Source organism: Dermochelys coriacea, chromosome 2 (assembly GCF_009764565.3).
Source record: "Dermochelys coriacea isolate rDerCor1 chromosome 2, rDerCor1.pri.v4, whole genome shotgun sequence".
NCBI classification, from domain to species: domain Eukaryota; kingdom Metazoa; phylum Chordata; order Testudines; family Dermochelyidae; genus Dermochelys; species Dermochelys coriacea.
In genome coordinates this window covers 216,617,227-216,625,095 of record NC_050069.1, presented here as the reverse complement: position 1 = coordinate 216,625,095, position 7,869 = coordinate 216,617,227, and positions in this window count along the sequence as shown.

Genomic DNA, 7,869 nt, shown 5'->3' with positions numbered 1-7,869 from the left:
AAACAGACACTGAAGGTACAAGAAAGGGATCCACAGGAAACATCAGCCATTCTCACTCTCTAAAAAATAAATCCATATTATTAAACAAGATTCTCAAGTCCCTGGCACTTCATTGCAGCACTAGTAATGGGTGATGTTGGAAGAAGTCAACACCATTATAAGCACTTAGCTGACTTTGCCTATAACATTTCTTTGGCCAAGGAGTAAGGACAGTGGCTTTTTCTTTGTGCGTGGGAAGAAGCTGCTACTCTTTCTTTGGAGAATGTGTCTGGAAAAAACAACCACTCGAGCACCATACATATGCTTTACTATAATATTCTATCTCACCTTATTAATTCACAACCTAATAACCTTGAAATTAATAGTAATTACCAGGAATGGAACTTGTACCTTAAGATACCAGAAGCATAAAGAAATACACTGTTGTGCAAGGACGAAAAAATAGCAGTCAGAGTGCATATGAAGCGCTACGGTAAATGAGAGGCTGTATGTCTATACATAATAATAAATGCAGATGCTGCTCAAGAAAATCTGCTACCTTAGGCAACACTTTTTGTTCTGCCCCCATGCCACTCAAATCTGGCCTGGCCATCCCTCTATCATGACACTGAGAGGCGAAATCTGAGCAAGTGGCTTTGTGACCTAGCCCATGGGATTGCAGCACCACTGATCATGATGGAGGGGCAGCTGTGCCAAATCTGCAGCCAGAGGCAGCTGCCTAGCTTCCTGATAGCCAGAACAGCCTCAGAGTGAACATTTTGTGAGCGAGATTGAGAGTTTGTAAGAATTTTGCACACCCCTTACACATTACATGCTAAATCAGGGTTTGCATGTGTCTGGCTGTCTGGTGTTTCTGTATAGCACCTAATATCACTGTCCTATATAAGCAGTGACAATCGGCCTGACTCACCATTGCTGTTTTAAGCATATAAGACTAGGAATCCAGGAACTGCAGCTGCTCTAGGCAGAAATAATCATGGAGGGAGGGGGACTGTGTCTGGCCACAGGATCGTCTGGGCATATTGCACATAATGCCGTTTTGGCTGCACCAATAGGCATCTGTTTAGGGGCCCTTAAAGCAGAGGTATAGAATATGACCCCAAATTATACCCTGTAGAACACATAAGAGCTAACATACCATGGGTGAAATCCTGGTTACAATGGAATCAATGGGGATCTCTTCATTGATGTCAGTTGAGCCAGGATTTCACCTTATGGTCCTATTTCACCACAGAATTAATCTTGTTTTAATCAAGGTTATGACATCTGAACCCTGTTTTACAGAGCTATGACTTAGGGTCACATTCTGTACCATGCTTTTAAGTGACCTCAAGTGGGTGCACCTTGGTGCAGCAAAAGCAGCACGGTGCACAATATATTTAGCTAGCTGCAGGTCCACAGAATGTTCACCCCATCCATGCTGATTATTCCTGCCTAGACTAGTAGCTATTGCTGTACTGTGTGTCTTGATGTGGTAGGACAGTGCTTAGGAGATTGTGGGACCTAGCAGAATACAAATAATGGCAATAACTGCATAAACACACAGGCCACACCTTGGCATGTACGCCTGGTTCTAGAATGTCCCTCCTGTTAGAGAGGCCCTTGTTAAAGAGACCCTGCAGAGGAGTCTCTGCGAGTTTTAGAGGAATCAGAATTGGGCAGAAAGATTTCAGGCCTCACTCCCGCTGCTGTGGTGTGAGTTTGCTATGTGCAGTGCCCGCTCCAAAATTTACCTGTCACAAGGTACAATGAAAGGATCAAGAGTATATTCATCCTACTGATTAGTTAGGTAGAATTCACATCTGTTGCAAATTAATACCGAGTTCAGCTGGGAATGATGATACTTCAGCCTTCTGTGGCATCTCTTAGATCTCCACAGCCACACATGGCCAGACAGTATTACAGGGTTCTTGGGACCGTATTTTACTGCATTTTCAAAAAGTGCACATCTTGTAGGAGTCACCAGTGTCATTGTGTCTCCAAATGGACATTTACAGGATCAGTCATTAAAAGTAAGCATTTATCAACTAATACCGCAGTATAGTTGAGATAGCAAAGTACATCCCCTACACTCCGAGTATGAATTAACAGTGGTATCTCTTTTTCACACTGTTGGTGATTTCTCATCCATCTAGGTTCTTATACTTTCAATGTATGAATTATCAAAGTTTAATAAGTATCCAAGGTTCTAATGTTTTGGTTGTTGTTTCCTATGTCAAACTACTACTTTTCTGTGTGTTCTCAGCTACTCTATTATGCCATTACTGTTAAAAAACATTGTTATTGCTTTGACTAGCTATCATATTATTAGATATCTCTAGAGTCAAACCAATAGGGAACAACTGGCATTTGCCATAAGATATATTTTTATCCAAGATTCAGAATGCAGCCTAAGGGAAAACTAGAAATCATTTCACATGGACCAGGAGCTGTGGCAGAGAAAGCAGTTGTGTCCGATAGAGCAATAGGATTCCCATCAGATGGAACAGAACCTAGTCTGCATTAAGGGGACATAACATTTTGTCAGAGATTCATTAACCTTACTCCAGTCTAGTCATCTCCTATCCCACAACGGTAAAAACGGGGCTGCTGAATGGCTTTGCCCAGTTTCCTAAAGCAATGACAAATCTAGGTAGCCATTCTAACATTAAATAGTGATAATGATACAGCCAGCAGAAGAGAAATGAGAAGAAAAATTAAGCAATCATAAAAATTTTAGGTCACCCTTAAGCGAATGGACACATTCTCATATTAGCTAACAAGAAGTAGTACCTCATTAATTCACACGAAAGAGCCACTGAGCACTGGAGTTTATACAAGTCTGATTTCTGGAGAGTAGTAACTGCTCAGATTCACTTGCAACCTCAGCAGCATTCAGACTTACAGTTGAAGGGAAGCAATTAGCCTAGCCATGATGCTCATTGCCTGCCTCATTGGAATTAAAACATACAAATGAGCAGGGTGCCACTGTTGATACCTTTCAGAGTAGCAGCCGTGTTAGTCTGTATTCGCAAAAAGAAAAGGAGTACTTGTGGCACCTTAGAGACTAACAAATTTATTAGAGCATAAGCTTTCGTGAGCTACAGCTCACTGATGCATCCGATGAAGTGAGCTGTAGCTCACGAAAGCTTATGCTCTAATAAATTTGTTAGTCTCTAAGGTGCCACAAGTACTCCTTTTCTTTTTACTGTTGATACCGTTAACAAGTCACTTCCCCCCTTTTAAACTGTCTGAATTTAAGGGGGATAAAATGACAGCCCTGGAACTCTTCTACCAAACAGGTAGAACCTGGGTGGTAGCAGCAGAGAGGCCACAGGGGGTGGGGAGCAAAGAGGAGCAAAGCTCCCCTCTGCTTCTGACACATTTGGTAAAATTGTGTTCCCTGGCTGGTAGTGCTGCTGCAGCCCCAGAGGCAGCCCAGTGCCACACCTGTGAGTCTCCTGCTTCTGCCCATAGAGACTGGCAGAGGCAGAGCAGCTATTCCTGCTGGCCAGTGGGGCTGCTGCTGCCTCTGCAGGTCTACCCACTTGCTGCCTGGGTTGAGAGGGGATGCTGGCTCTGGGGTGCTATGGGGGGATACAAAGGAGCTGGCTTTGGAGGTGCTGCTTGCGGGGAGGCAGCAGTGATGGCCTGGGGAACAGCGTTGCCACTGCCAGGCCTTTTGCACTGCACAGCCTGCGCAGGCCCCATCCAGGAGCCCAGACTCTGCCACCATCTCCTAGTAATGCCTGAGGCTGCGTAGGGCAGGGCTTGACTGGGTCAGTCCCAGGAATCTGGCCAGAGCGAAAGGCCCAGGGCTGGGCACCAAGGGCACTAACGTGGAGTGGGGTGATGGCACAGAAAAGCACCAGGTCCACCCAGCAATTCAACTGCATGGCTCTGGGTCAGATCTGGTAAGGCCTGTCCTCCCATCCTCCTTCCCCACCTGACTCCAAGACCCTAATCCCTCCCTCTCCTCAGGGTGTCGACCACAATCTTCCCTCTGCACCTGATACTATTTGGTAAAATTTTAAGAAACGATTGGTACATTTTTTAGACTTCCATCCCCCTCCCCCACTTGAGGCCCCAAATGGTACCCCTGGGTAGTAGTGTGCCTCAGCCACAAAGAGGAAGGAGTTCCTAATCCATGCTCATCCACTCCTTGGTCTTGCTGACAAGACCACCACCAAGGCTGCCAATCAGTGCCAACTGTGTTGTAGTTTCTTGTTACACCGTTTATCATTGGAATGAGAACACAAAATTTATTTCAAATTGACCATCGATCGGATAGTATCAACTTCCAGTCACTAACAACTTTGGTTAGAGTCAAACTGGTGACCTAGAGGTGAAAGACTGTAAATCTTATTTCCACTTCCAAAGCCATCCAGTCCTGATGAATAATGTCCCAGGTTTATTTGAAATTGAATTGTGCTGCTCTAACAACATGGATGCAGTTTTTCTATAAATAACAAAAACAAATAACAAAAAAGAGCATTACTTAATCTTTGTCTGAATCATTCCTGAAAAGCTCCCCATGGTGCTTCTCAGGTAATCTCTTTGAATCATGAATCAAAGAGAGAACTCAACTTCTGAAATGCCACCATGACAAGAGATTCTAGATATCAAAGAGAAGAGGCTATTGTCCCCTATCTATAGCTTCAGGCTGTAGGGCAATCTGACAAAAGAGAAATGAATGATTATGTAGAAGTTTCTCTGCCTCAACTAATGACAGGTTTCAGAGTAGCAGCCCTGTTAGTCTGTATTGGCAAAAAGAAAAGGAGTACTTGTGGCACTTTAGAAACTAACAAATTTATTTGAGCATAAGCTTTCGTGAGCAAATTTGTTAGTCTCTAAGGTGCCACAAGTACTCCTTTTCTTTCTGCCTCAACTGTTGTTCTTGTTGAAAGGAGAGGGTTTGAGCACCCTGTTTCTGTTACTTGCTTGCAATTACTACCACACAACACATTCATTGTTCAATACTAAACTCCTGGTACACAGCTTTATACATCTTTGGTGTACATGTTTATGAGCCATAAGCTCGTTTTCCATTCTTCAGAACTTTCTGAAACTGGGCTCCAATTTTCCAAGTTTTCTGCCTGAAAGGAAACTACTTCTCAAGGTTTAAAGCAAAACCAGTCCAGTGTTTGAATATGACAATACGAGAAATACACATTCCCTGTTATAAAATAGATGATCAGTAACCCTTTTTGAGTAGCTGTACTGCTGAAGTGACTATGGGTAGAAGGTGGAAACTCAGCATGAAAATTGCTCTCAATGTGGAGCTATATTTTTGCATGTTCCAGTGAACACAGAGTTTTATCAAAAAGAAAAGGAGTACTTGTGGCACCTTAGAGACTAACAAATTTATTAGAGCATAAGCTTTCGTGAGCTACTGCTCACTTCATCGTAATGCATCCGATGAAGTGAGCAGTAGCTCACGAAAGCTTATGCTCTAATAAATTTGTTAGTCTCTAAGGTGCCACAAGTACTCCTTTTCTTTTTGCGAATACAGACTAACACGGCTGCTACTCTGAAACAGAGTTTTATTTAACTGAGGCTATTGTTTACACTGGCAATTGAACAACAAAACTTTTGTCTTTCAGGGGGGTTTTTTTGTTTTTTTTTCCGGCGACAAGTGCCAGCGTGAACAGTGCTTTGTTGGCAGGAGCGCTCTCCTGCCAACAACGCTAATGCCACTCATTGTGGGTGGCAGGAGAGCTGACAAACAGCAGCTACAGTGTGTGACTTTTAGTGGCATGGCTGTAGCGAGACATCCATGTTGCTAAAAGCTGTATAGTGAAGACAGCCTGAGAGGAACCACTAGCTCTGCCTTAACAAAGGGGGCCTGCCCATATTTTCTTTACAAATCCCACTTGCAGAGGTTTATCACTTGACTGTCATAGGGCAAACTGTCTCTTTAATAAGGGTTCAAGCCCCAGCTTTGACCTATGCCTTGCTTCCTCCTTGTCAAGGGAATTGTAGGGCTTTTACCCTCTGGAGCAAACATGTGATTGCAGGCGATAGCAAAGCTTTCTGGGAAAGGGGGCAGGGCTACAAGAAGAGCTCACTTCTGCTCAGAAAAAAACATCGGGGAAAGGGGGGGTTACCTTGCAAGCTACTGCCAAAAGACCACACTCTGGACAAGACCAGCATTAGTTCGCTGTAGAAAAAGAGCTATGTTGCTTATCCACATGTGTGGCTGTGCCTCAGGTATCCCACCAGTGCATCAGGTTTCTTTTGCCTCCGCTGTTGATTCAATGCTTTTGGCCCTTCCAGCCAAGGCAAGAGTCCTCCTCTTTCAGCGTAACAAGGTGTCCAGAAGTAAGCACAACCCCACAGATTTTCCACCTTCCCCAGCCAACCTCCCAGTCTTTATGAAAGCCCTTCCTTTGCTTGCAGGAGTTACCAAAGTCCCTTTCCCCCTTGCTGGTGGTTCTTCACTCTGTCTGGGCTAAACCTCCTATGCACTTTTAGCCCTAAGCAGCAGGCATTTCCAAGGACACGGGTCTCCACACCATCCTGAGCTGGCACCTCTGGGCCTAGGTCTGAGCTCTTAACTACAAAGGAGCTGAGCGTTCTCAACCAAAGCCCAACCAACTTCACTGTTTCTCAGTATTCTTTCTGCAGTGCCCATCTTTTCCAGCCTTTCCCCGAGGTTTCTTCAGCACAGCCCTTCCAGGCTTACTTTTAGAGTCCCTTAGCACAGTCCTCCTGGCCGCCTAAAATGGTTCTCTCTCTGCAGGTAACCACTGTTGATCTTGTACCGATCCTGGTCACAGCAAGCTCAGCTCGCTCCTCTCCCCTCCACTGCTATATTTCCCTTAGTGACTTTCCAAAAGAGCACGAGGAAGCTCTTTGTATGGACCTGCTCCTTTCCCAGCAAACCTTGCAATCACGTGCTTGCTCTGGGGACTACAAGTCCCAGAATTCCCTTGGCTTGGGAGAAAGCAAGTCACAGAATAGAGCCAGCACTGAAACTCTCTTAAAGCACCATCTCATTCTGTGAAATTGCTCATAAAAAGGTTATCAATCTATAGACTTAGCCCACAAGCCCCAATCTCTGGATCAAAAATATTTTTCCTCACTCAATTTGCTTTAAAGTGGCTCTATAATTTTTATGTGGTTCAATCTGTATCAAAAACAGATATTTTCTGGTGTTAAACACCTTTTTTTAGACCAATATGTCTTTCAACATCCTTAACTCATGCTGTGGGCCTGTTTGTATTCCGACTTTGAAAAATGGGCACTCATTGTTGATGTCTATCTTTCTGAAATACACTATGGAACAAATCTGAGAAGGGTGGTAGATTTAGTGTCTGCTCCTGTTTCAGAACCTAACAGTCAAGGAAATTTCAGTACTTTCTAGCATATCAGAGCACTAGGTGTAACACCCAAGTGTCTACCAAACACAGGGATACAAAGTAACCATAAAATATGAGTAATAATCATGTAGCTTTATGAACGGATTTGTAAAATATAGAACAAGTTAAACATTGGATTAATTCTATAAGTATAGGTGGCCTATTCTTAATCTCAGTGCTCAGAATGGTTACCGTCTTGCTTTTCACTTTCTTGGACACAGGTGGATTCAATCAGTCAGACTCTAAACTAGATTTCTCCCTAGAGTATTATAATGAAATGTTTCCTATATACATTATCCTGCAGTGCTTCTACCAATGAAATCCAGGGAAGAAAAGAGGTGAGTAAAGGAAGCAGTGAGTGAATAAAAGATGTCAAGAAAAGGGAGAAGAGATGTTTTTGACTGAACATTGCTTTGAGCAGCTGCAATGTTCTAGCAAGTCAGTGCCAAATTTTTAAATCCAGTGCGAATATTCAGACAGTCTCACTTCATGTATTGCATATCAAGTTAGTTTGCAAAAATCATCATAG